A 27,335-nucleotide genomic window follows, 5' to 3' on the forward strand; every position below is an offset into this window, starting at 1 on the left:
TACTGCACTGGTGCTGTTGATCTATGGTTGTGCTGTAGGGGAGCAGGAGCAGTGCTGCAAAGGATCTTTGGTCATAGCGTGTGTGTGTACTGCACTGGTGCTGTTGATCTATGGTTGTGCTGTAGGGGAGCAGGAGCAGTGCTGCAAAGGATCTTTGGTCATAGTGTGTACTGCACTGGTGCTGTTGATCTATGGTTGTGCTGTAGGGGAGCAGGAGCAGTGCTGCAAAGGATCTTTGGTCATAGTGTGTGTGTGTGCTGCACTGGTGCTGTAGATCTATGGTTGTGCTGTCGGGGAGCAGGAGCAGTGCTGCTGTGACGCTGCACCGGCCCAGTAGATATCTGTCGGTAGTTGCTCCTGTTCCCTTGCGAAAGTACTAATGTTCCGGCTACTCTATACATTGGTATTATCGTTAGAGGTTCATCATTTCCCATAGTTTTGCAGTTTTGTTACTATTAAATATAAGAAAACACATGTATGTGTGTCTGCCGGGCATCTGTGGGGGTCCTGGTTGACTTAAAGCATTGACCCGAGTCAAAAAGGATGAAAGACTGAGGTCATGGTGCAGAAGTTGCTTGACAGAGAAGATGGACTGTTGGCAGAATCAAAAACAGTCTTAAAAACAGTGGCAGAACATGTATTTTTATGTATGCTGAAAGTTTCACCTGAAAAAACATAAAGTGAACAAAATCACAAGATGCGGTTCAATTTCAGAAGCAGTGGTACCCAAAATCCTGTTACAGGTTGAACTCAGAGAGGGTTTCGGGGTAGCAGAATCCTACCATCCGGTCACCTCGTGCAACGCAGGTCTCGCAGAGTCTAGCAAATGTATCTGTTCTCACAGTGTGAGTTGTCTCAGCGTTTGGTCCTATGATGCTGTGTTGTGTTTTCCAAGTACTTCCCACTCACTAGTTGAAGAGACTGTAATTCTCAACCAAAGTGGCAGCGGGAGATGTTCCAGTGTAGTTTAAATCAGTGTTGACCAGTGTGTTTGCAGTTTGTTTTGTTTGTCTTATCAAGAGAAATTAAACCAGAACAGCATCGAACGCAATATGTAACATTACAGCTTGTAGTTTGTTAACGATTTAATGATTTACGCTTCTCCCTGTGGTCAGAGGTTTTGGCGTCGGGTGAAATATTCCGAATGTGCTGGTGGTCTGATTGCAATTCCAGAGTGAGGGAAGGAAGCCCCAAAGGAGATTCATAGTTTGTCCTTCCTTCACCATAAGCAGCAAAGAAATGGCATTGAAGATTTAGGCCCCTTCTAAAAGCAAAACGGGTTGGTCTGTATTTATAATGGGCCAGTTTTGTGATATCAAATATTGGATCTTGCTGGTTAGTTTGGAGGAGGGGATCGCAGTCCGTGCATCGGTCATGTTTCAACGCCACGTGCACTATGCAAAAGGCATCATGGATTACCCTGTCCAATGCTTTTTTTGTAAAGGAAATCCGCATTCATATAAAATAAATCATCTTTTATCGCTGCTATTCCTCTGAGGCCTCAAGAATTGGCCAAGCGCAAGTTATCCAACTGTTGTACCTAAGTAAGGTGGTGCGTGCAGTGGGATTACTATTCAGATTGGCAAATATTTACCTGAATTTCCTGGGGGCAGTGGTTTCCTGCACTACGATTCAACCAGGTGTGACGTGTGAAACTTGTTTAACTACTGTCTGCTAACAAACTAGGCGATAGATTTCATCAGTGTAAACTTTCCAGATAATTAAATGGCGCCTGTAAGGATTCACTACTTCCTTTGATATTGTAAATAATGATTAACATAACCAGAAACAGAGACTTTCAAAATTTACCACAAACGGCTTCACCAGGGTGGAGATGAAAGTAGCTCCCATTGCTGTTCCTCAGGTGTTTAGAAATTCACAAATGCTTTTGCCTGTGGATTGTTAATACACAGGTTCCAGTTTGAATGGTAACATGTACAGTGTCGTTCTGATCAAAGGGGAGGTCTCCAAATATTTTCATCTGGGTTGAATCTTTGAAAGGTGCTCCTGTAGGTTTTACACATGGTTTATTGACGTGGTCGCTGTATTTGGCCTGTGGTTTCAGCAATAATTGACCCCCCCCTGAACAAGGGCTCTATCTGGGCGATCTAACACGCTTCTGGAGTTTTGGTCAGTATATAATGCCATTACTCTGGGATCAGAGTTGTTTAAGAATGTCATTTCTAGTAAATTCTTGTTCCAGATCTAGTGAGTATGCAAATCGATTTTTGCAGTTCACTGGTAAGCGCTGGAAAGTTTTTGTAATGATCGCCCGGAACCCATGATACAAGAATGGAACTGTGTTTAAAGTTCCAATACCATATCATATTCGGGCCAGTGGCCGACTACACTCTCGACCTTTCCAGTTAGAGGCTGCTTGGTCTTCAACTTTGCTCTGGAGCAGGTCAAGAATGAAGCTTTAGGCTTCACCATAAGCAATTCTCAACCAGGGAGGAAACACGAGAGAGGCCAGAGAGAGTGCTAGATAATAACAAAAGTGCTCTTAGGCGGAGTTGCGGATGTGAGGTAGCAAACGAGGGAACAAGCCGCCCCTGGCGATGTCGCCGGGCAGCATCATTAGCTTGAAGTCGGCTTGAGTAGCCCAATACTATACATGACCTGGAAACAAACATTTCATAAATCTGTATTGGTTGGCAGAGTGAGTGACGTGGGAGTGCTCCATCGCCGGCTTGTCTCTTGCCGCCATCTTGGATCTTCACAAAAACGCTGGCCCACAGCTCACACGAGCGGTCACGCCCACCCAATTTCCAAAGCGCCACCTTTACCTGCTGCTGTGGTGGTGGCCTGAGTATTTTACTGGAAACCGTTCAATGTTTGACATTTCGTTTTAGATAAATGTATTCTAACTTAGCTACTGCCCGAACCTAGTTCATCGATCCCAGTCAGTGTTAGATTTCCTGGTTAATATTTCACCGTTCGCTGAGGCTAATGAGAGACGGACAGAGGACAGACGCAACCCTGAGGGATTTGATGGGTGGTCATAGTCTGCTGCTGATCTGGAGCTGTAGAAGTTCTATAGTTCTGCTGTAGCAGTGCCGTGGGGCTGTACTTGTTTGGTAGTTGTCTGTAGCGGAGCTTTATTGCTGCTCTAGTGGGATTTTAGTTACTGCAGTAGTAATACGGTAGCAGTGCTGCGCTGTTTTGATGCTGTAGATGTGCTGTGGTGGTACTGGAATTACATTGACCTGGTTTCACAACAGTGAATCCTTTGAGTGCTGTAGCAGTGCCGTACTTGATCCCGTGGCTTTGCTTTAAAGGCGCCACAGAAGTGCTGTGCTGAACCAAATGTAGTCTTATGAACATCGCTGTTATCGTGCTGTAGCCCTGCTGCCCTGGTGATACCAAATAGCTGTTCTGTAGCTTTGCTGTCGCGGTGCAGTACCGGAAGCAATAGCCCTGACGCGCTGCATTTGAGTGACTGCAGCTGTTTTGTAGCCGTGCTTGAGTGCTGTCAGTTGTGGTGCTGTTGTAATGCAGTAGGAGTGCTGCTGCTGTACTGTGGTGGTGCAGACGCTGCGCGGGGACGGTGATGCAGAAATGCAGGCGTGGCGCTGGTATGGTGATGTGGTGGTGATTCTGTGGTACTGTATCCATGCAGTGCTGTAGTGCTGTTCTAGCGATGCTGTAGACCTTTCGTAGCGCTTCTGGGGCCATGTTATCACCATGCCATTGCAAAGGATTATCAGTGCTCTAGCGGTGTTTTGAAGGTAGTGAAGCAGTTCCACACAATGCTGAAACAGTGCTGTGGAGGTACTGCAGCATTCCTTTACAAGTACTGGGGAGGTACTGTAGACGTCATTTAACAGTACTGGAAGCAGTGCTGAAGTGACGCCTTTTTGGGTGCTGTGGAAATGTGGTATAGGTGCTCGTGCTGCAGTAGTGCTGTAGCTGTGCTGGAGTGGTCGTATTGGTATTCTGTAGCAGTGCTGTTGCCGGTTGCTTTAGCCTGGTGGTGCTGGCATTGTGCATTTTTCACAGTGATGTGGTGCTGTAGTTGTGCTGTCCACTTGATGTAGGCGTGCTGTTGAGAGCCTGTAACAGTGCTTGAGTAGTACTCAAGTACTCTGTTAGTAGTACTGGAAAGGCTCTGCTGCAGTACTGAAGTGGTGCCGGTGCAGTGCTTTACCGATGCTCCCCCCCAGTGCTGTGGCTGTCCTAGAGTGGTGGTGCTGTAGGGATATTGTAGCAGTCCCCTACTTTGCCTAGAGTGGTGCTGTAGTCATGCTATCGCAATGCTGTAGTGGTCCTGTAACCATGCCGTGTGGTGCTTCAATAGTGCTGTAGTTGAGGTTGTGCAGTAGCACTATTGTAATGCTGAGCGGTGCTGTGGCGGGCGATGCTGCAGGAGTGGTGCTGTAGTCATGCTATCGCAATGCTGTAGTGGTCCTGTAGCCATGCCGTGTGGTGCGTCAATGGTGCTGTAGTTGAGGTTGTGCAGTAGCACTGTTGTAATGCTGAGCAGTGCTGTGGCGGGCGATGCTGCAGGAGTGGTGCTGTGGCTCTTGGAGTGCAGTATTGTGGCGCTGCTGCTGTTGCGATGCTGTGCAGGTGTTCCTGCAATTCACTGGCACGGTAGGGGTGCAGTAGGCATCTTGCCGTTGTGCTGTGGCAGCGCTGGTGTGATGTTCTTCAGGAGCGCTGAAGGGGTCCTGTAAGATTTTGTGGTGGTGTGATAGCGGTAAGGCAGTTATTTAGCAGTTCTGTGGGTGCAGTGTTGCAGTGGTGCTGTTCCAGTGATGTTACAATGCTCTATTGGTGCTATGGTGATATCGAAGTAGCTAAAATCGTGTTGTAGCATTGCTGTGTGTTTGCTGTGGTGATTCTGCAGTGCTGTGGTGGGGTAGCCTTGCAGCGCTGTGGTGGTGTTGGAGCTGCGCTGTAGTTGTACTGAAGAGGGGCTGGAGTGGTGCTGTATCGTTTTGTGGTGGTGTGATAGCGGTGATGCAGTTACTTAGCAGTTCTGTGGGGTGCAGTGTTGAAGTGGTGCTGTTCTAGTGATGTTCCAATGCTATATTGGTACTATAGTAATGTTGAAGTAGTGTTAAAACTGTGTTGTAGCATTGCTGCATGTTTGCTGTGGTGAGTGTGCAGTGCTGTGTTGGAGTAGCCATGGTGTTGGAACTACGGTGTGCTGTAGCATTGCTTTATGTTTGCTGTGGTGATTCTGCAGTGCTGTGGTGGGGTGGCCATGCAGTGCTGTGATGGTGTTGGAACTACGGTGTGCTGTAACATTGCTTTATCTTTGCTGTGGTGAGTCTGCAGTGCTGTTGGAGCTGTGCTGTAGTTGTACTGAAGAGGAGCTGGAATGGTGCTGTGATAGTGCTGTAGCACTGCTGTATGTTGGCTATGGTGAGTTAGCAATGATGTTGTGGGGTAGGCATTCAGTGCTGCAGTTGTGTTGGATGAGCTGAAGAAAGGCTAGAGTGGTGCTGTGGTTGTGCTGTAACAGTGCTGGGGTGGTGCTTTAGGTGGTCTGCATCTGTGTTGACTGGTGCTGTAGAGTGTCTGTAACCACGCATTAGTGCTGCTGTGGGGAGAGGAGGTGGAGTGGTGGGTTAGTCTTGTAATAGTACTAAAGAGTGCTGTAGCAGTTCTGCAACGTTGGTGAAGGACCGTGGGTGCTGTTTTGCCGCGGCAGTGCTGTATCAGCTATGTAGCCATCCAGCAGTTCTGCAGTAGGTGTGTGGGAGCAGTGAAGTAGTGGGAGGAGTAGCACTGGAGTGACGCTGAGGGATTATGATTGTGTAGCACTGCTCTGTAGTGCTGCAGTAGGGCTGTGGTAGTGCTGTAAGCGTGCTGATGAAGTGATGCAGCAGTGCTATTGTTCTACCGTTGTGATGATGTTGCACTGCTCTAAAGGTGCTATGCATGTGTTGCAGGGCTGGAGAAGGGCTGTACTGTAGCACTGCTGCTGAGGTACCCGTGAGGTGCTGTACAATGCCCGTGCAGTGCTGTCTGGCTGCTGAAGTCATGCTGCTTGATGCTACTGTGAGGCTGTAGCTGGGACTTTGTTTTTTTCCTACATTATAGCAATGCTGTATTGTTGCGGTGGACGTGCTGCAGGCATGTTGTACCAATGTTGTTGCAATGCTGTAAATGTGCTGTACCTGCGCACTCATGGTCTACTGGTGCTGTTGCCATGCTGTCTTTGTGTTACAGGACTGCCGTCTCTGTGCTTTAGCAGTGCTGTTGATTTAGAGGTGATGTGGCGGTTCGTTCATCGTGCTGTGGAGTGTAACTGGAGCGGGTACATTAGTGATGTAGCTGTGCTGTGCTGTTTTGTAGTGGTGCGATAGTTGTGCTATAATGGAGCAGTGCAGTAGTGCTGCTGGGCTGGTGCTTGGAGGTGCTGTGTTGGTCCTCTATGAGGTGTGTAACTGTGGGTAGCTCTGCTGTAGTGATGGTCAGGCAGTGCTGTGGGGCTGGTGCTGCACTGGTGTTGCTGAAAAGTGATGTACCGCCGCAGTTATAAGCAGTGGTGTAACCACAACCTTTGGTTGGGTGAATCAGTTATGGTGTGGTGGGTCTGTGAAGGAATTATTTATGAAACAGTAAAGTTAATGATTGGCCAAAAAACATCCAATCAAATGAATCTATCAATGAGTATGGATTACATGAATAGTCAATTCAGGGCAAATATATAGAGAGTATTCTGTGCTAAAGTATGGAAAAATAGTCGATTTGAAGTAACCAGCACAAATGTATAATATATTACAACATTTACACAACAAAGGGGTGAACATGGTGTCACATATATACAATACACACCATATAAGGCATAGAAGCAATCACTATGCTTAGTCTTTTTAAGAGGCCTTATGCGGCACGCAGTGTCGCTCAGCCTTACAGCACAGTCTCAGAGACAGGAGTACAGAGAGTTATGATACATTTGGTTTCAACCGCGGGCTGATGGGAGTGGGGTTTCGACGTTTCGGTCTCTGTAAGGAAAACCATCTATGTGACCATCTTCAGGGCAATGTTTATAGAAAGGGGCCCTTATTGATAGAAGGATAGGCACTTCTCGAAGCACTCCAAAAATAATTTGAATAAGCTATCTAAAATGTAACCAAGGACCCCCACAGAAAGAGGTGAGTGACCCCACGTATCCAAAGAATCACTGAAATCAATTGATAAGTGGAGTGGCCGTCCACATAGACTGCATGGGTGGCGGCGTGGAAAACCACCCATCTGAGAGGGCATGGACAACCGCCAGATCGCAGAGTCTCATATCTATAATGTGACCCTATCGTCATCCCTTTGTGGTGTAAGTATCGTAATATATATATATATATATAGAGAGAGAGAGATATAGAGATATATGTATATCTATATATTTGTATATATTTGTGTTAGTTAATCAAAAGAATTGGAATCCATTATTTTCCATACTCTAGCACAGAATGCTCTCTAGATTTGCCCTGATGGGATTATTCCTTTAGTCCATACTGATCGATATATCATTGATCAGTCACTCACTTTACAAGTACTGTTTCATGAATAATTCCCGCAGGAGTGTCTTGTTGCTGCATCATTGGCCCATCTCCAGAGGGAAGATTGTGTTGCCCTGTCGTGTTTTACGTGTAGTGGTGCTGCGGCCCTAATGTGGTCCTGCGGTGTTCCTGCGGTGGTCCTGTGGTGGTCCTGCTGTGGTTCAGCTTTGGTCCTGCTGTTGTCCAGCTGTAGTCCTGCTGTAGTCCTGCTGTGGCCCTACTGTGCTCCTGCCGTGGTCCTGCTGTAGTCCTGCTGTTGTCCTGCTGTTGTCCTGCAGTTGTCCTGCTGTGGTCCTGCTGTGGTCCTGCTGTAGTCCTGCTGTTGTCCTGCTGTTGTCCTGCTGTGGTCCTGCTGTGGTCCTGCTGTGGCCCTGCAGTGGTCCTGCTGTTGTCCTGCTGTTGTCCTGCTGTGGTTCTGCTGTGGTCCTGCTGTAGTCCTGCTGTTGTCCTGCTGTGGTCCTGCTGTTGTCCTGCTGTAGTCCTGCTGTAATCCTGCTGTTGTCCTGCTGTGGTTCTGTTGTAGTCCTGCTGTAGTTCTGCAGTGGTCCTGCTGTAGTCCTTCTGTAGTCCTTCTGTAGTCCTGCTGTTGTCCTGCTGTGGTCCTGCTGTTGTCCTGCTGTGGTCCTGCTGTTGTCCTGCTGTGGTCCTGCTGTTGTTCTGTTGTAGTCCTGCTATTATCCTGCTGTTGTCCTGCTGTGGTCCTGCTGTGGTCCTGCTGTGGTTCTGCTGTGGTCCTGCTGTGGTCCTGCTGTTGTCCTGCTGTGGTAATGCTGTGGTCCTGCTGTGGTCCTGTTGTTGTCCTGCTGTGGTACTGCTGTGACCCTGCTGTGGTTCTACTGTCGTTCTGCTGTAGTCCTGCTGTTGTCCTGCTGTTGTCCTGCTGTGGTTCTGCGGTGGCCCTGCTGTGGTCCTGCTGTGGCCCTGCTGTGGTCCCACTGTCATTCTGCTGTAGCCCTGCTCTGGTTCTGCTGTGGTCCTGCTGTTGTCCTTCTGTGGTACTGCTGTGGTCCTGCTGTGGTCCTACTGTCGTTCTGCTGTGCTCCTGCTGTCGTTCTGCTGTGCTCCTGCTGTTGTCCTGCTGTGGCCCTGCTGTGGTCCTGCGGTGGTCCTGCTGTGGTCCTGCTGTGGTTCTGCTGTAGTCCTCCTGTTGTCCTGCTGTGGTTCTGCTGTTGTCCTGCTGTGATTCTGCTGTGGTACTGCTGTGGGACTGCTGTGGCCCTGCTGTGGTTCTGCTGTGGTCAAGCTGTGGCTTTAGTCTGGTGATTCTGTGCTGATGCGGTTGCAGTGCTCTAGTGGTGCTGCAGGGCCTCTACAGGCATAGTGCTGTGAGGTTGCGGACCTGTAAACGTTACCTCTGGTTGTGTAATGGTGTGTGCTGTAGTAGTAATGTATTGCTAGCTTAGCTGTATAATGGAGCTGTATGTCTGTTGGAGGGGCGTGGTTGTCGTGCAGTTGCAGTGCTGTACTGGTGCTTTGGGGTGCTGCAGTGGTGCTGCAAGGTGCTGCACTGCTGTACTGGTGCTGCAGCATGCTGCACTGCTGTACTGGTGCTGCAGCATGCTGCACTGCTGTACTGGTGCTGCAGGGTGCTGCAGTGAAGTACTGGTGCTGTGGGGTGCTGCACTGCTGTACTGGTGCTGTGTGGTGCTGCAGTGCTGTACTGATGCTGCAGGGTGTTGCAGTGCTGTACTGGTGCTGCAGGGTGCTGCAGTGCTGTACTGATGCTGCAGGGTGTTGCAGTGCTTTACTGGTGCTGCAGTGTTGTAGTGGTGCTGAAGTGCTGTACTGGTGCTGCAGGGTGCTGCAGTGCTATACTGGTGCTGAAGTGCTGTACTGGTGCTGCATGGTGTGCTGCGGTGCTGTACTGGTGCTGTGTGGGGCTGCAGTGCTGTACTGGTGCTGTGTGGTGCTGCAGTGCTGTACTGGTGCTGTGTGGTGCTGCACTGCTGTACTGGTGCTGCGGGGTGCTTCAGTGCTGTACTGGTGCTGCGGGGTGCTGAAGTGCTGTACTGGTGCTGCAGGGTGCTGCAGTGCTGTACTGATGCTGCAGGGTGCTGCAGTGCTATACTGGTGCTGAAGTGCTGTACTGGTGCTGCATGGTGTGCTGCAGTGCTGTACTGGTGCTGTGTGGTGCTGCAGTGCTGTACTGGTGCTGTGTGGTGCTGCAGTGCTGTACTGGTGCTGCGGGATGCTGCAGTGCTGTACTGATGCTGCAGGGTGCTGCAGTGCTATACTGGTGCTGCATGGTGTGCTGCAGTGCTGTGCTGGTGCTGCAGGGTGTTGCAGTGCTTTACTGGTGCTGTAGGGTGCTTCAGTGCTGTGCTGGTGCTGCGGGGTGCTGAAGTGCTGTACTGGTGCTGTGTGGTGCTACAGTGCTGTACTGGTGCTGTGTGGTGCTGCAGTGCTGTACTGATGCTGCAGGGTGTTGCAGTGCTTTACTGGTGCTGTAGGGTGCTTCAGTGCTGTACTGGTGCTGCAGGGTTGCTGCAGTGCTGTACTGGTGCTGTGTGGTGCTGCAGTGCTGTGCTGGTACAGCGGGGTGCTGCAATGCTGTACTGATGCTGCAGGGTGCTTTAGTGTGGCAGTGGTGCTGCAGGGTGCTGCAGTGCTGTACTGATGCTGCAGGGTGCTGCAGTGCTATACTGGTGCTGAAGTGCTGTACTGGTGCTGCATGGTGTGCTGCAGTGCTGTACTGGTGCTGTGTGGGGCTGCAGTGCTGTACTGGTGCTGTGTGGTGCTGCAGTGCTGTACTGGTGCTGTGTGGTGCTGCACTGCTGTACTGGTGCTGCGGGGTGCTTCAGTGCTGTACTGGTGCTGCGGGGTGCTGAAGTGCTGTACTGGTGCTGCAGGGTGCTGCAGTGCTGTACTGATGCTGCAGGGTGCTGCAGTGCTATACTGGTGCTGAAGTGCTGTACTGGTGCTGCCTGGTGTGCTGCAGTGCTGTACTGGTGCTGTGTGGTGCTGCAGTGCTGTACTGGTGCTGTGTGGTGCTGCAGTGCTGTACTGGTGCTGCGGGATGCTGCAGTGCTGTACTGATGCTGCAGGGTGCTGCAGTGCTATACTGGTGCTGAAGTGCTGTACTGGTGCTGCATGGTGTGCTGCAGTGCTGTGCTGGTGCTGCAGGGTGTTGCAGTGCTTTACTGGTGCTGTAGGGTGCTTCAGTGCTGTGCTGGTGCTGCGGGGTGCTGAAGTGCTGTACTGGTGCTGTGTGGTGCTACAGTGCTGTACTGGTGCTGTGTGGTGCTGCAGTGCTGTACTGATGCTGCAGGGTGTTGCAGTGCTTTACTGGTGCTGTAGGGTGCTTCAGTGCTGTACTGGTGCTGCAGGGTTGCTGCAGTGCTGTACTGGTGCTGTGTGGTGCTGCAGTGCTGTGCTGGTACAGCGGGGTGCTGCAATGCTGTACTGATGCTGCAGGGTGCTTTAGTGTGGCAGTGGTGCTGCAGGGTGCTGCAGTGCTGTACTGATGCTGCAGGGTGCTGCAGTGCTATACTGGTGCTGAAGTGCTGTACTGGTGCTGCATGGTGTGCTGCAGTGCTGTAGTGGTGCTGTGTGGTGCTGCAGTGCTGTACTGATGCTGCAGGGTGCTTTAGTGTGGCAGTGGTGCTGCAGGGTGCTGCAGTGCTGTACTGATGCTGCAGGGTGCTGCAGTGCTATACTGGTGCTGAAGTGCTGTACTGGTGCTGCATGGTGTGCTGCAGTGCTGTAGTGGTGCTGTGTGGTGCTGCAGTGCTGTACTGGTGCTGTGTGGTGCTGCACTGGTGTACTGGTGCTGCAGGGTGCTGCAGTGCTGTACGGATGCTGCAGGGTGTTGCAGTGCTTTACTGGTGCTGTAGGGTGCTTCAGTGCTGTACTGGTGCTGCGGGGTGCTGAAGTGCTGTACTGGTGCTGTGTGGTGCTGCAGTGCTGTACTGATGCTACAGGGTGTTGCAGTGCTTTACTGGTGTTGTAGGGTGCTTCAGTGCTGTACTGGTGCTGCAGGGTTGCTGCAGTGCTGTACTGGTGCTGTGTGGTGCTGCAGTGCTGTGCTGGTACTGCAGGGTGCTGCAATGCTGTACTGATGCTGCAGGGTGCTTTAGTGTGGCAGTGGTGTTGTGGGGTGCTGCAGTGCTGTACTGGTTCTGCAGGGTGTTGCAATGCTGTACTGGTGCTGGCGGGAGCTGCAGTACTGTACTGGTGCTGTGTGGTGCTACAGTGCTGTACTGGTGCTGTGGGGGGTTGCAGTGTGACGTTGGTGCTGCGGGGTGCTGCAATGCTATACTGGTGCTGCAGGGTGTTGCAGTGCTTTACTGGTGCTGTAAGGTGCTTCAGTGCTGTACTGGTGCTGTGTGGTGCTACAGTGCTGTACTGGTGCTGTGGGGGGTTGCAGTGTGATGGTGGTGCTGCGGGGTGCTGCAGTGCTATACTGGTGCTGCAGGGTGCTGCAGTGCTATACTGGTGCTGCAGTGTTGTAGTGGTGCTGTAGGGTGCTGCAGTGCTATACTGGTGCTGAAGTGCTGTACTGGTGCTGCATGGTGTGCTGCAGTGCTGTACTGGTGCTGTGTGGTGCTGCAGTGCTGTACTGGTGCTGTGTGGTGCTGCAGTGCTGTACTGGTACTGCGGGGTGCTGCAATGCTGTACTGATGCTGCAGGGTGCTGCAGTGTGGCAGTGGTGTTGCGGGGTGCTGCAGTGCTGTACTGGTGCTGCAGGGTGTTGCAGTGCTGTACTGGTGCTGCGGGGTGCTGCAGTACTGTGCTGGTGCTGCAGGGTGTTGCAGTGCTTTACTGGTGCAGTAGGGTGCTTCAGTGCTGTACTGGTGCTGTGGGGTGCTGAAGTGCTGTACTGGTGCTGTGGGGGGGTTGCAGTGTGACGGTGGTGCTGCGGGGTGCTGCAGTGCTATACTGGTGCTGAAGTGCTGTACTGGTGCTGCGGGGTGCTGCAGTGCTGTACTGATGCTGCGGGGTGTTGCAGTGCTTTACTGGTGCTGCGGGGTGCTGAAGTGCTGTACTGGTGCTGTGTGGTGCTGCAGTGCTGTACTGATGCTACAGGGTGTTGCAGTGCTTTACTGGTGTTGTAGGGTGCTTCAGTGCTGTACTGGTGCTGCAGGGTTGCTGCAGTGCTGTACTGGTGCTGTGTGGTGCTGCAGTGCTGTGCTGGTACTGCAGGGTGCTGCAATGCTGTACTGATGCTGCAGGGTGCTTTAGTGTGGCAGTGGTGTTGTGGGGTGCTGCAGTGCTGTACTGGTTCTGCAGGGTGTTGCAATGCTGTACTGGTGCTGGCGGGAGCTGCAGTACTGTACTGGTGCTGTGTGGTGCTACAGTGCTGTACTGGTGCTGTGGGGGGTTGCAGTGTGACGTTGGTGCTGCGGGGTGCTGCAATGCTATACTGGTGCTGCAGGGTGTTGCAGTGCTTTACTGGTGCTGTAAGGTGCTTCAGTGCTGTACTGGTGCTGTGTGGTGCTACAGTGCTGTACTGGTGCTGTGGGGGGTTGCAGTGTGATGGTGGTGCTGCGGGGTGCTGCAGTGCTATACTGGTGCTGCAGGGTGCTGCAGTGCTATACTGGTGCTGCAGTGTTGTAGTGGTGCTGTAGGGTGCTGCAGTGCTATACTGGTGCTGAAGTGCTGTACTGGTGCTGCATGGTGTGCTGCAGTGCTGTACTGGTGCTGTGTGGTGCTGCAGTGCTGTACTGGTGCTGTGTGGTGCTGCAGTGCTGTACTGGTACTGCGGGGTGCTGCAATGCTGTACTGATGCTGCAGGGTGCTGCAGTGTGGCAGTGGTGTTGCGGGGTGCTGCAGTGCTGTACTGGTGCTGCAGGGTGTTGCAGTGCTGTACTGGTGCTGCGGGGTGCTGCAGTACTGTGCTGGTGCTGCAGGGTGTTGCAGTGCTTTACTGGTGCAGTAGGGTGCTTCAGTGCTGTACTGGTGCTGTGGGGTGCTGAAGTGCTGTACTGGTGCTGTGGGGGGGTTGCAGTGTGACGGTGGTGCTGCGGGGTGCTGCAGTGCTATACTGGTGCTGAAGTGCTGTACTGGTGCTGCGGGGTGCTGCAGTGCTGTACTGATGCTGCGGGGTGTTGCAGTGCTTTACTGGTGCTGCGGGGTGCTGAAGTGCTGTACTGGTGCTGTGTGGTGCTACAGTGCTGTACTGGTGCTGTGGGGGGTTGCAGTGTGACGGTGGTGCTGCGGGGTGCTGCAGTGCTATACTGGTGCTGAAGTGCTGTACTGGTGCTGCGGGGTGCTGCAGTGCTGTACTGGTGCTGCAGGGTGTGCTGCAGTGCTGTACTGATGCTGCAGGGTGCTGCAGTGTGGCAGTGGTGTTGCGGGGTGCTACAGTGCTGTACTAGTGTTGCGGGGTGCTGCAGTGCTGTACTGGTTCTGCAGGGTGTTGCAATGCTGTACTGGTGCTGCGGGGTGCTGCAGTACTGTACTGGTGCTGTGTGGTGCTACAGTGCTGTACTGGTGCTGTGGGGGGTTGCAGTGTGACGTTGGTGCTGCGGGGTGCTCCAGTGCTATACTGGTGCTGCGGGGTGTTGCAGTGCTTTACTGGTGCTGTAGAGTGCTTCAGTGCTGTACTGGTGCTGCGGGGTGCTGCAGTGCTGTCCTGGTGCTGCAGGGTGTTGCAGTGCTGTACTGGTGCTGCGGGGTGCTGCAGTACTGTGCTGGTGCTGCAGGGTGTTGCAGTGCTTTACTGGTGCAGTAGGGTGCTTCAGTGCTGTACTGGTGCTGCGGGGTGCTGAAGTGCTGTACTGGTGCTGTGGGGGGGTTGCAGTGTGACAGTGGTGCTGCGGGGTGCTGCTGTGCTGTACTGGTGCTGCAGGGTGCTGCAGTGCTGTACTGGTGCTGTGGGGTGCTGCAGTGTGGCAGTGGTGCTGCAGGGTGCTGCAGTGCTATACTGGTGCTGCAGTGCTGTACTGGTGCTGCGGGGTGCTGCAGTGCTGTACAGGTGCTGTAGGGTGCTTCAGTGCTGTACTGGTGCTGTGGGGTGCTGCAGTGTGGCAGTGGTGCTGCAGGGTGCTGCAGTGCTATACTGGTGCTGCAGTGCTGTACTGGTGCTGCGGGGTGTTGCAGTGCTGTACAGGTGCTGTACGGTGCTTCAGTGCTGTACTGGTGCTGTGGGGTGCTGCAGTGTGGCAGTGGTGCTGTAGGGTGCTTCAGTGCTGTACTGGTCCTGCGGGTGCTGTAGTGTGGCAGTGGTGCTGTGCTGCAGTTCTAGTGGTGCCAATATGATGCTGGAGTGGTGCTGTAGTTGATGTCAGCAGGCTTGTGCAGTAGTTGTTTGCCGAAGCGCACTCCCTGTGCCTTCCGTCCACTTAGCAGGGTTGGGGGGGGGTCTGATAGTGGGGGGCTGGTGGTCTAATGGCCTGTGGATCCTGTCTCTCTCCCCAGCCTGATCCCTGACCGTCCATCGGGGAGACTCAAATGGGATCCCGCAGACTCTTCTGACTGATGGGTGGCCCTGCCCCCTTACTGGAGGTGGGGTCAGTGCTTAACTTGTAGAACCACAAGTACCGGGGCCCTGGTCAGGAGGCCACCACGGCTTGCACCATCCCTCACCCTCGCCAACGCTGCCGGTGACAGCAGGAACGCACCTACTGACCATCGCACTCCTACAAGTGACGATTCAGACCATTCCAGGCCCTCACAGCTATAAGAATGGCTTGGGCGGCAGGCATTACTTGTATTTTTAATGTATATTTAATTAATAAACAACTGTTGTTATGTTTATCTTTTAATTGCACAAATAGCGCCACCATGTGGCAGACTTTCATAAGTGCCAGTGCTGAGAATTAAGTGCCGGTGCCGAGCACCAGAAACCACGGGCTCAATTTAAGCACTGAATGGAGGTCTGCAATTGGGCTATACAGAGACGGAGGGGCTGTACTGAGATTGGGGTACTGAGATGGGGCGGTACTGAGATGGAGGGCTCTACTGAGATGGGGCGCTACTGAGATGGGGCAGTACTGAGATAGAGGGCTCTACTGAGATGGGGGTACTGAGATGGGGCGGTACTGAGATGGAGGGCTCTACTGAGATGGGGGTACTGAGATGGGTCGGTACTGAGATGGGGCGGGACTGAGATGGGGCGGTACTGAGATGGAGGGCTCTACTGAGATGGGTCTTGTATGAAATTGGCATATTAGAGGAGGGGTAAGTGTTCACCTTGAACAATAACCACAAGACAAGGTGAACCCTCAAAGTCACCTTATTAACCTGAGCTCAAACCCCTGGTAGCCGCGGTACAGAGCAGACTTGTGTGTTTTGGGGCACACTGGGCGGATGCCCCTCCCAGCTCTTTTCTCACTGGTAAAGTTAAATGCCAAGGGTGCAGTCCTGGAGCTTCTGCAGCCACCAGGGCCTTGGGCGGAAGAAGTCCTGCCCGTGGGCCTTGGTTACTCTAAAGATCTGGTCTGGGGAATCCAGCCTGGCCACCACCATAGTCCGGCGGACTCCGGTCCCCGCAGTGCAGTGACGGGCCCACCATTCACCGTGACCTCCTGGAAGTGACTACTGCCCGCTCCGGGATACCAGTTCACCCCCTGGGCTCACCTCTCATCTAGGGGACACTAGGGCATGTTCTGCCTTCTCCTCCCGGTGGCAACTTCCCCCAAGGGCGCATTGGCCACCCCTGAGAAGGGCCCACCTGTAGGGGGTTTCCTGGAACAGGTAGAGCCCCCCCCCCCCACTTGTGCCCTGACTGGTAACAGTCATAAGTCCTGGCTGGAGAAAGAGAGCCCCAGGGTGCTGCCTTTCTGAACGTCCCACCTTGTGCTCAGAAGGGGTGTGGGAGTCACTTCACACCAAACGTGTGGGCCCCTTTGGGCAACGTCTCTGTTTTATCCTGGCCTTTCCTCTCCATGTGTTGGGGAGAACCCGAACCACCCTTCTTGGGGTCACTCCCAGGTACCTTCTTGCACACTCTGGTGCTAGTCCACAGGTCAGCCTCCTTCCCCAGCCCTCAGGGTACAGTGAGCTGTGAATCAATGAGCGACAGGTGCAACTCGGTAAAACAATTCCTCAGAATGTGCTTTCATCATCAGACCATCAAGCCCACCATGATGAGTCCCTTTCAGTGCCTTATCTGAGGCCTCCACATGAGAGAGGATGTGGCCTTTCGGCTAGAGCGGTTGACATGGAAGCTGGGGAACCGGGTTTGAGTCTCGGCAGGGACGCTCAACATCCTGTGATTCTGCGCAAATCACTTCATCTCCTCGTGCTTAAAAAAATGAATGTGTCCTCATGTAACGTAACTGGTGCTGATGTAAAGCGCTCTGATACCTTCGGGTCGAGTTCGCACCATATAAAACAAAAAAAAAAAATCTGCCCCTGGCTGATGTGATTGCTTCTGGCGATCCCTGACCCTCAGGTGGACCTCCTCCAGGGTCAGACCAGACTTGGTGACAAGGGCTTCCTTGAGGGGGCTTGCTTCATCTGCTCAGCTCCCTCCAGAGCCAGGGTATCCCTCCCAGAAGTTGGCCTCTGCTCCCCCAGACGAGCCCCCCGTCCTCCTCTAGGACTACAGGCATACTTAGGGCCACCTCATATGCTGCAAACCACCTATCAATGTCACCCCCACCACATGACACCATCTTTGGAGATCTGGGCCTTTACCTCTTCTAGGCACTTCACCATCGCCGCCACCATCATCAGTGGACTCGGAGGTCGTCTTTGCCTTCAGGTCTGGTTCTTTCTGGCTACCTTCATCGTCCTCCTCCATGTCCCCCCCTCCTCGTCCTCCTCCATGCCTTCCTCCTCCCCTGCTTTCCCCTCCTCTTCCTCCTCTTCTGTTTCCCCCTCCTCTTCCTCCTCCATGTCTCCCCCCTCCTCGTCCTCCTCCATGTCTTCCTCCTCCTCTGCTTCCCCTCCTCTTCCTCCTCTTCTGTTTCCCCCTCCTCGTCCCTCTCCATGTCTCCCCCCTCCTCGTCCCTCTCCATGTCTCCCCCCTCCTCGTCCTCCTCCATGTCTTCCTCCTCTTCTGTTTCCCCCTCCTCGTCCTCCTCCATGTCTCCCCCCTCCTCTGCTTCCCCTCCTCTTCCTCCTCCATGTCCCCCCCTCCTCGTCCTCCTCCATGCCTTCCTCCTCCTCTGCTTTCCCCTCCTCTTCCTCCTCTTCTGCTTCCCCTCCTCGTCCTCCTCCTCCTTACATTTACAGCTGTAGCCCTGCTGGCTTTAGCCTTCTGTAGAGCTGTTGCTGCACGCGAGCCTTACATTTACTGCTGTAGCCCTGCTGGCTTTAGCCTTCGGTAGTGCTGTTGCTGTACATGTGCCTTACATTTACTGCTGTAGCCCCGCTGGCTTTAGCCTTCGGTAGTGCTGTTGCTGCACGCGAGCCTTACATTTACAGCTGTAGCCCTGCTGGCTTTAGCCTTCGGTAGAGCTGTTGCTGCACGCGAGCCTTACGTTTACAGCTGTAGCCCTGCTGGCTTTAGCCTTCGGTAGTGCTGTTGCTGCATGTGTGCCTTACATTTACTGCTGTATCCCCGCTGGCTTGAGCCTTCTGTAGAGCTGTTGCTGCACGCGAGCCTTACATTTACAGCTGTAGCCCTGCTGGCTTTAGCCTTCTGTAGAGCTGTTGCTGCACGCGAGCCTTACATTTACAGCTGTAGCCCTGCTGGCTTTAGCCTTCGGTAGTGCTGTTGCTGCATGTGTGCCTTACATTTACTGCTGTATCCCCGCTGGCTTGAGCCTTCTGTAGAGCTGTTGCTGCACGCGAGCCTTACATTTACAGCTGTAGCCCTGCTGGCTTTAGCCTTCTGTAGAGCTGTTGCTGCACGCGAGCCTTACATTTACAGCTGTAGCCCTGCTGGCTTTAGCCTTCGGTAGAGCTGTTGCTGCACGCGAGCCTTACATTTACAGCTGTAGCCCTGCTGGCTTTAGCCTTCGGTAGTGCTGTTGCTGCATGTGTGCCTTACATTTACTGCTGTATCCCCGCTGGCTTGAGCCTTCTGTAGAGCTGTTGCTGCACGCGAGCCTTACATTTACAGCTGTAGCCCTGCTGGCTTTAGCCTTCTGTAGAGCTGTTGCTGCACGCGAGCCTTACATTTACAGCTGTAGCCCTGCTGGCTTTAGCCTTCGGTAGAGCTGTTGCTGCACGCGAGCCTTACATTTACAGCTGTAGCCCTGCTGGCTTGAGCCTTCGGTAGTGCTGTTGCTGCATGTGTGCCTTACATTTACTGCTGTATCCCCGCTGGCTTGAGCCTTCTGTAGAGCTGTTGCTGCACGCGAGCCTTACATTTACAGCTGTAGCCCTGCTGGCTTTAGCCTTCTGTAGAGCTGTTGCTGCACGCGAGCCTTACATTTACAGCTGTAGCCCTGCTGGCTTTAGCCTTCGGTAGAGCTGTTGCTGCATGCGAGCCTTACATTTACAGCTGTAGCCCTGCTGGCTTTAGCCTTCGGTAGTGCTGTTGCTGCATGTGTGCCTTACATTTACTGCTGTATCCCTGCTGGCTTGAGCCTTCTGTAGAGCTGTTGCTGCACGCGAGCCTTACATTTACAGCTGTAGACCTGCTGGCTTTAGCCTTCGGTAGTGCTGTTGCTGCACGCGAGCCTTACATTTACAGCTGTAGCCCTGCTGGCTTTAGCCTTCGGTAGTGCTGTTGCTGTACATGTGCCTTACATTTACTGCTGTAGCCCCGCTGGCTTTAGCCTTCGGTAGTGCTGTTGCTGCACGCGAGCCTTACATTTACAGCTGTAGCCCTGCTGGCTTTAGCCTTCTGTAGAGCTGTTGCTGCACGCGAGCCTTACATTTACAGCTGTAGCCCTGCTGGCTTTAGCCTTCGGTAGTGCTGTTGCTGCATGTGTGCCTTACATTTACTGCTGTATCCCCGCTGGCTTGAGCCTTCTGTAGAGCTGTTGCTGCACGCGAGCCTTACATTTACAGCTGTAGCCCTGCTGGCTTTAGCCTTCAGTAGTGCTGTTGCTGCACGCGAGCCTTACATTTACAGCTGTAGCCCTGCTGGCTTTAGCCTTCTGTAGAGCTGTTGCTGCACGCGAGCCTTACATTTACAGCTGTAGCCCTGCTGGCTTTAGCCTTCGGTAGTGCTGTTGCTGCACATGTGCCTTACATTTACAGCTGTAGCCCCGCTGGCTTGAGCCTTCTGTAGAGCTGTTGCTGCATGCGAGCCTTACATTTACAGCTGTAGCCCTGCTGGCTTTAGCCTTAGGTAGTGCTGTTGCTGCATGTGTGCCTTACATTTACAGCTGTAGCCCTGCTGGCTTGAGCCTTCGGTAGTGCTGTTGCTGCATGTGTGCCTTACATTTACTGCTGTATCCCCGCTGGCTTGAGCCTTCTGTAGAGCTGTTGCTGCACGCGAGCCTTACATTTACTGCTGTAGCCCTGCTGGCTTTAGCCTTCGGTAGTGCTGTTGCTGTACATGTGCCTCACATTTACTGCTGTAGCCCCGCTGGCTTTAGCCTTCTGTAGAGCTGTTGCTGCACGCGAGCCTTACATTTACAGCTGTAGCCCTGCTGGCTTTAGCCTTCGGTAGTGCTGTTGCTGCATGTGTGCCTTACATTTACTGCTGTATCCCCGCTGGCTTGAGCCTTCTGTAGAGCTGTTGCTGCACGCGAGCCTTACATTTACAGCTGTAGCCCTGCTGGCTTTAGCCTTCGGTAGTGCTGTTGCTGCATGCGAGCCTTACATTTACAGCTGTAGCCCTGCTGGCTTTAGCCTTCTGTAGAGCTGTTGCTGCACGCGAGCCTTACATTTACAGCTGTAGCCCTGCTGGCTTTAGCCTTCGGTAGTGCTGTTGCTGCACATGTGCCTTACATTTACAGCTGTAGCCCTGCTGGCTTTAGCCTTCTGTAGAGCTGTTGCTGCACGCGAGCCTTACATTTACAGCTGTAGCCCTGCTGGCTTTAGCCTTCGGTAGTGCTGTTGCTGCACATGTGCCTTACATTTACAGCTGTAGCCCTGCTGGCTTTAGCCTTCGGTAGTGCTGTTGCTGCATGTGTGCCTTACATTTACTGCTGTATCCCCGCTGGCTTGAGCCTTCTGTAGAGCTGTTGCTGCACGCGAGCCTTACATTTACAGCTGTAGCCCTGCTGGCTTTAGCCTTCGGTAGTGCTGTTGCTGCATGTGTGCCTTACATTTACAGCTGTAGCCCTGCTGGCTTGAGCCTTCGGTAGTGCTGTTGCTGCATGTGTGCCTTACATTTACTGCTGTAGCCCTGCTGGCTTTAGCCTTCGGTAGTGCTGTTGCTGTACATGTGCCTTACATTTACTGCTGTAGCCCTGCTGGCTTGAGCCTTCAGTAGTGCTGTTGTTACATGTGTGCCTTACATTTACTGCCCTGGCCACGCTGGCTTGAGCCTTCAATAGTGCTGTTGTTGAACACGCCCCTTACATTTACTGCTCCGGTCCAGTTGCTGCTATGTGGCGTTGAATTGATGCAGTTGATTCAGTGCTGTAGTGTTCTGGTGCAGTAGTACTGCAGTGCCTTATTGGCACATTGTTGTGTAGTGCTGCAGTGATATTTCTGCTATTCAGCTGTGATCTAATGCTATAGCAATGCTGTATCGATGGTGTCGTTGTGGCAGCGCAGTAAGTGTCCTGTTGCAGTATCATGCTGTAGCTGATTCGTAGCAGTGCTCAGGTGATAGCGCTGTGGAAACTCTCCATTATTGCTGCCTTAGTGCTGTAGATGTGTGGTAATGGTGCAACAGCCATACCATAGTGGTGAGGGAGCGCTGCTGCCTCCGTGCTCTAGGTGTGTGATAGCAGTGCTGCCGCTGTGCTCTAGGTGAGTGATAGCAGTGCTGCCATCGCACTCTAGGTGTGTGACAGCAGTGCTGCCGCTGTGTTCTAGGTGTGTGATAGCAGTGCTGCCGCCGTGCTCTAGGTGTGTGATAGCAGTGCTGCCGCCGTGCTCTAGGTGTGTTATAGCAGTGCTGCCGCCGTGCTCTAGGTGTGTGATAGCAGTGCTGCCGCCGTGCTCTAGGTGTGTGATAGCAGTGCTGCCGCCGTGCTCTAGGTGTGTGATAGCAGTGCTGCCGCCGTGCTCCAGGTGTGTGATAGCGCTGCTGCCGCCGTGCTCTAGGTGTGTGATAGCAGTGCTGCCGCCATTCTCTAGGTGTGTGATAGCAGTGCTGCCGCTGTGCTCTAGGTGTGTGATAGCAGTGCTGCCGCCGTGCTCTAGGTGTGTGATAGCAGTGCTGCGACCGTGCTCTCGGTGTGTGATAGCAGTGCTGCCGCCGTGCTCTAGGTGTGTGATTGCAGTGCTGCTGCTGTGCTCTAGGTGTGTGATAGCAGTGCTGCGACCGTGCTCCAGGTGTGTGATAGCAGTGCTGCCGCCGTGCTCTAGGTGTGTGATAACAGTGCTGCGACCGTGCTCTCGGTGTGTGATGGCAGTGCTGCCGCTGTGCTCTAGGTGTGTGATAGCAGTGCTGCCGCCGTGCTCTAGGTGTGTTATAGCAGTGCTGCCGCCGTGCTCTCGGTGTGTGATAGCAGTGCTGCCGCCGTGCTCTAGGTGTGTGATAGCAGTGCTGCCGCTGTGCTCTAGGTGTGTAATAGCAGTGCTGCCGCCGTGTTCTAGGTGTGTGATAGCAGTGCTGCCGCTGTGCTCCAGGTGTGTGATAGCAGTGCTGCCGCCGTGCTCTAGGTGTGTGATAGCAGTGCTGCCTTTGCGCTCTAGGTGTGTGATAGCAGTGCTTCCGTCGCGCTCTAGGTGTGTGATAGCAGTGCTGCCGCCGTAATCTAGGTGTGTGATAGCAGCGCTGCCTTCGCGCTCTAGGTGTGTGATCGCAGTGCTGCCGTCGCGCTCTAGGTGTGTGATAGCAGTGCTGCCGCCGTGCTCTAGGTGTGTAATAGCAGTGCTGCCGCCGTGCTCTCGGTGTGTGATAGCAGCGCTGCCTTCGCGCTCTAGGTGTGTGATCGCAGTGCTGCCGCCGTGCTCTAGGTGTGTAATAGCAGTGCTGCCGCTGTGCTCTAGGTGTGTGATAGCAGTGCTGCAGCCATTGCTCTAGGCGTGTGATAGCAGTGCTGCCGTCGCGCTCTAGGTGTGTGATAGCAGTGCTGCAGCCATTGCTCTAGGTGTGTGATAGCAGTGCTGCAGCCATTGCTCTAGGTGTGTGATAGCACTGCTGCCGTTGTGCTCTAGGTGTGTGATAGCAGTGCTGCCTTCGCGCTCTAGGTGTGTGATAGCAGTGCTGCCGCTGTGCTCTAGGTGTGTGATAGCAGTGCTGCCGCTGTGTTCTAGGTGTGTTATAGCAGTGCTGCCGCTGTGCTCTAGGTGTGTGATAGCAGTGCTGCGACCGTGCTCTCGGTGTGTGATAGCAGTGCTGCCGCCGTGCTCTAGGTGTGTGATTGCAGTGCTGCGACCGTGCTCCAGGTGTGTAATAGCAGTGCTGCCGCCGTGCTCTAGGTGTGTGATAACAGTGCTGCGACCGTGCTCTCGGTGTGTGATGGCAGTGCTGCCGCTGTGCTCCAGGTGTGTGATAGCAGTGCTGCCGCTGTGCTCTAGGTGTGTGATAGCAGTGCTGCCGCTGTGCTCTAGGTGTGTGATAGCAGTGCTGCCGCTGTGCTCTAGGTGTGTGATAGCAGTGCTGCTGCCGTGCTCTAGGTGTGTGATAGCAGTGCTGCCGCCGCGCTCTAGGTGTGTGATAGCAGTTCTGCCGCCGTGCTCTTGGTGTGTGATAGCAGTGCTGCTGCCGTGCTCTAGGTGTGTGATAGCAGTGCTGCCGCCGCGCTCTAGGTGTGTGATAGCAGTGCTGCCGCCGCGCTCTAGGTGTGTGATAGCAGTGCTGCCGCTGTGCTCTAGGTGTGTGATAGCAGTGCTGCCGCCGTGCTCTAGGTGTGTGATAGCAGTGCTGCCTTTGCGCTCTAGGTGTGTGATAGCAGTGCTGCCTTTGCGCTCTAGGTGTGTGATAGCAGTGCTGCCGCCGTGCTCTAGGTGTGTGTTAGCAGTGCTGCCGCCGTAATCTAGGTGTGTGATAGCAGCGCTGCCTTCGCGCTCTAGGTGTGTGATAGCAGTGCTGCCGCTGTGCTCTAGGTGTGTGATAGCAGTGCTGCCGCCGTGCTCTAGGTGCGGGATCTCAGTGCTGCCGCCGTGCTCTAGGTGTGTAATAGCAGTGCTGCCGCCGTGCTCTAGGTGTGTAATAGCAGTGCTGCCGCCGTGCTCTAGGTGTGTAATAGCAGTGCTGCCGCTGTGCTCTAGGTGTGTGATAGCAGTGCTGCCGTCACGCTCTAGGTGTGTGATAGCAGTGCTGCCCCGTGCTCTAGATATGTGATAGCAGTGCTGCCCCGAACTCTAGGTGTGTGTTAGCAGTGCTGCCGCTGTGCTCTAGGTGTGTGATAGCAGTGCTGCCGCTGTGCTCTAGGTGAGTGATAGCAGTGCTGCCGCTGTGCTCTACCTGTGTGATAGCTGTGCTCCCTTCGCGCTCTAGGTGTGTGATAGCAGTGCTGCCGCTGTGCTCTAGGTGTGTGATAGCAGTGCTGCCGCTGTGTTCTAGGTGTGTTATAGCAGTGCTGCCGCTGTGCTCTAGGTGTGTGATAGCAGTGCTGCGACCGTGCTCTCGGTGTGTGATAGCAGTGCTGCCGCCGTGCTCTAGGTGTGTGATAGCAGTGCTGCGACCGTGCTCCAGGTGTGTAATAGCAGTGCTGCCGCCGTGCACTAGGTGTGTGAGAACAGTGCTGCGACCGTGCTCTCGGTGTGTGATGGCAGTGCTGCCGCTGTGCTCCAGGTGTGTGATAGCAGTGCTGCCGCTGTGCTCTAGGTGTGTGATAGCAGTGCTGCCGCTGTGCTCTAGGTGTGTGATAGCAGTGCTGCCGCCGTGCTCTCGGTGTGTGATAGCAGTGCTGCCGCCGTGCTCTAGGTGTGTGATAGCAGTGCTGCTGCCGTGCTCTAGGTGTGTGATGGCAGTGCTGCCGCCGTGCTCTAGGTGTGTGATAGCAGTGCTGCCGCCGTGCTCTAGGTGTGTGATAGCAGTGCTGCCGCCGTGCTCTAGGTGTGTGATAGCAGTGCTGCCGCCGTGCTCTAGGTGTGTGATAGCAGTGCTGCTGCTGTGCTCTAGGTGTGTGATAGCTGTGCTCCCTTCGCGCTCTAGGTGTGTGATAGCAGTGCTGCTGCCGTGCTCTAGGTGGGTGATAGCAGTGCTGCCTTCGTGCTCTTGGTGTGTGATAGCAGTGCTGCCGCCGTGCTCTAGGTGTGTGATAGCAGTGCTGCCGCCGTGCTCTAGGTGTGTGATAGCAGTGCTGCCGCCGTGCTCTAGGCGTGTGATAGCAGTGCTCCCTTCGCGCTCTAGGTGTGTGATAGCAGTGCTGCCGCTGTGCTCTAGGTGTGTGATAGCAGTGCTGCCGCTGTGCTCTAGGTGTGTGATAGCAGTGCTGCCGCTGTGCTCTAGGTGTGTGATAGCAGTGCTGCCGCCGTGCTCTAGGTGTGTGATAGCAGTGCTGCCGCCATCGCGCTCTAGGTGTGTGACAGCAGTGCTGCTGCCGTGCTCTAGGTGTGTGATAGCAGTGCTGCCGCTGTGCTCTAGGTGTGTGATAGCAGTGCTGCCGCTGTGCTCTAGGTGTGTGATAGCAGTGCTGCCGCCGTGCTCTAGGTGTGTGATAGCAGTGCTGCCGCCGTGCTCTAGGTGTGTGATAGCAGTGCTGCCGCTGTGCTCTAGGTGTGTGATAGCAGTGCTGCCGCCGTGCTCTAGGTGTGTGATAGCAGTGCTGCCGCTGTGCTCTAGGTGTGTGATCGCAGTGCTGCCTTCGTGCTCTTGGTGTGTGATAGCAGTGCTGCCGCTGTGCTCTAGGTGTGTGATAGCAGTGCTGCCGCCGTGCTCTAGGTGTGTGACAGCAGTGCTGCCGCCATGCTCTAGGTGTGTGACAGCAGTGCTGCCGACGTGCTCTAGGTGTGTGATAGCAGTGCTGCCGCCGTGCTCTAGGTGTGTGATAGCAGTTCTGCCGCCGTGCTCTCGGTGTGTGATAGCAGTTCTGCCGCCGTGCTCTTGGTGTGTGATAGCAGTGCTGCTGCCGTGCTCTAGGTGTGTGATAGCAGTGCTGCCGCCGCGCTCTAGGTGTGTGATAGCAGTGCTGCCTTTGCGCTCTAGGTGTGTGATAGCAGTGCTGCCGCTGTGCTCTAGGTGTGTGATAGCAGTGCTGCCGCCGTAATCTAGGTGTGTGATAGCAGTGCTGCCTTTGCGCTCTAGGTGTGTGATAGCAGTGCTGCCGCTGTGCTCTAGGTGTGTGATAGCAGTGCTGCCGCCGTAATCTAGGTGTGTGATAGCAGTGCTGCCTTTGCGCTCTAGGTGTGTGATAGCAGTGCTGCCGCCGCGCTCTAGGTGTGTGATAGCAGTGCTGCCGCTGTGCTCTAGGTGTGTGATAGCAGTGCTGCCGCCGTGCTCTAGGTGTGTGATAGCAGTGCTGCCTTTGCGCTCTAGGTGTGTGATAGCAGTGCTGCCCCGTGCTCTAGATATGTGATAGCAGTGCTGCCTTCGCGCTCTAGGTGTGTGATCGCAGTGCTGCCGTCGCGCTCTAGGTGTGTGATAGCAGTGCTGCCGCCGTGCTCTAGGTGTGTAATAGCAGTGCTGCCGCCGTGCTCTAGGTGTGTAATAGCAGTGCTGCCGCCGTGCTCTAGGTGTGTGATAGCAGTGCTGCCGCCGTGCTCTAGGTGTGTGATAGCAGTGCTGCCGCCGTGCTCTAGGTGTGTAATAGCAGTGCTGCCGCCGTGCTCTAGGTGTGTAATAGCAGTGCTGCCGCCGTGCTCTAGGTGTGTGATAGCAGTGCTGCCTTTGCGCTCTAGGTGTGTGATAGCAGTGCTGCCGCCGTGCTCTAGGTGTGTAATAGCAGTGCTGCCGCCGTGCTCTAGGTGTGTGATAGCAGTGCTGCCGCCGTGCTCTAGGTGTGTGATAGCAGTGCTGCCGTCGCGCTCTAGGTGTGTGATAGCAGCGCTGCCTTCGCGCTCTAGGTGTGTGATCGCAGTGCTGCCGACGTGCTCTAGGTGTGTGATAGCAGTGCTGCCGCCGTGCTCTAGGTGTGTGATAGCAGTGCTGCCGCCGTGCTCTAGGTGTGTGATAGCAGTGCTGCCGTCGCGCTCTAGGTGTGTGATAGCAGCGCTGCCTTCGCGCTCTAGGTGTGTGATCGCAGTGCTGCCGACGTGCTCTAGGTGTGTGATCGCAGTACTGCCGACGTGCTCTAGGTGTGTGATAGCAGCGCTGCCTTCGCGCTCTAGGTGTGTGATCGCAGTGCTGCTGTCGTGCTCTAGGCGTGTGATAGCAGTGCTGCCTTCGCGCTCTAGGTGTGTGATAGCAGTGCTGCCGCCGTGCTCTAGGTGTGTGATAGCAGTGCTGCCGCCGTGCTCTAGGTGTGTGATAGCAGTGCTGCCGCCGTGCTCTAGGTGTGTGATAGCAGTGCTGCCGACGTGCTCTAGGTGTAAATGTAATGTAATGTAAATGTAATGTAATGTAAATGTAATGTAATGTAAATGTAATGTAATGTAAATTGATACTTGTATAGCGCACTACTCACCCGCAAGGGTCTCAAGGCGCTTGTACGAATACCGCTGTGGAACCCATCCTGGCTTTCCCTGTGAGGCGTCCACTCCTGGGCACCCCCAAGGTGGAGGCCAGGCATCCTTAGCGTTGTGGGGGCCGTTGTGGAGATTAAGCAAGCTATTGCCCAGAGTTGCAGAGTGGGACTCCATGATTGGAATAGGCACCGAGGCAAGAATTATCAGGTCCGTGGAATTTCTGAGCCCAAGACCCGCCGAGGCGGGGAATTGAACCCTGGTCCCGGGCTAGACCTCTGCATCAGGGTCTGCTGCTCTAATCATTGAGCCACACTTCTCTGTGTGATAGCAGTGCTCCTGCCGTGCTCTAGGTGTGTGATAGCAGTGCTGCCGTCATGCTCTAGGTGTGTGATAGCAGTGCTC

The 27,335-nt window shown here is 54.1% G+C and overlaps 1 protein-coding gene across 5 annotated transcripts in view; it reads left to right on the forward strand.

The window, feature by feature from the left end:
- FGD1 (FYVE, RhoGEF and PH domain containing 1) overlaps positions 1-27,335 on the forward strand; it is a 425,310-nt gene that overhangs the window by 339,845 nt on the left and 58,130 nt on the right. The gene's annotated exons all lie outside the window — the stretch shown is intronic.

This window comes from Triturus cristatus, chromosome 10 (genome assembly GCF_964204655.1).
Source record: "Triturus cristatus chromosome 10, aTriCri1.1, whole genome shotgun sequence".
Taxonomy (NCBI): Eukaryota; Metazoa; Chordata; class Amphibia; order Caudata; family Salamandridae; genus Triturus; species Triturus cristatus.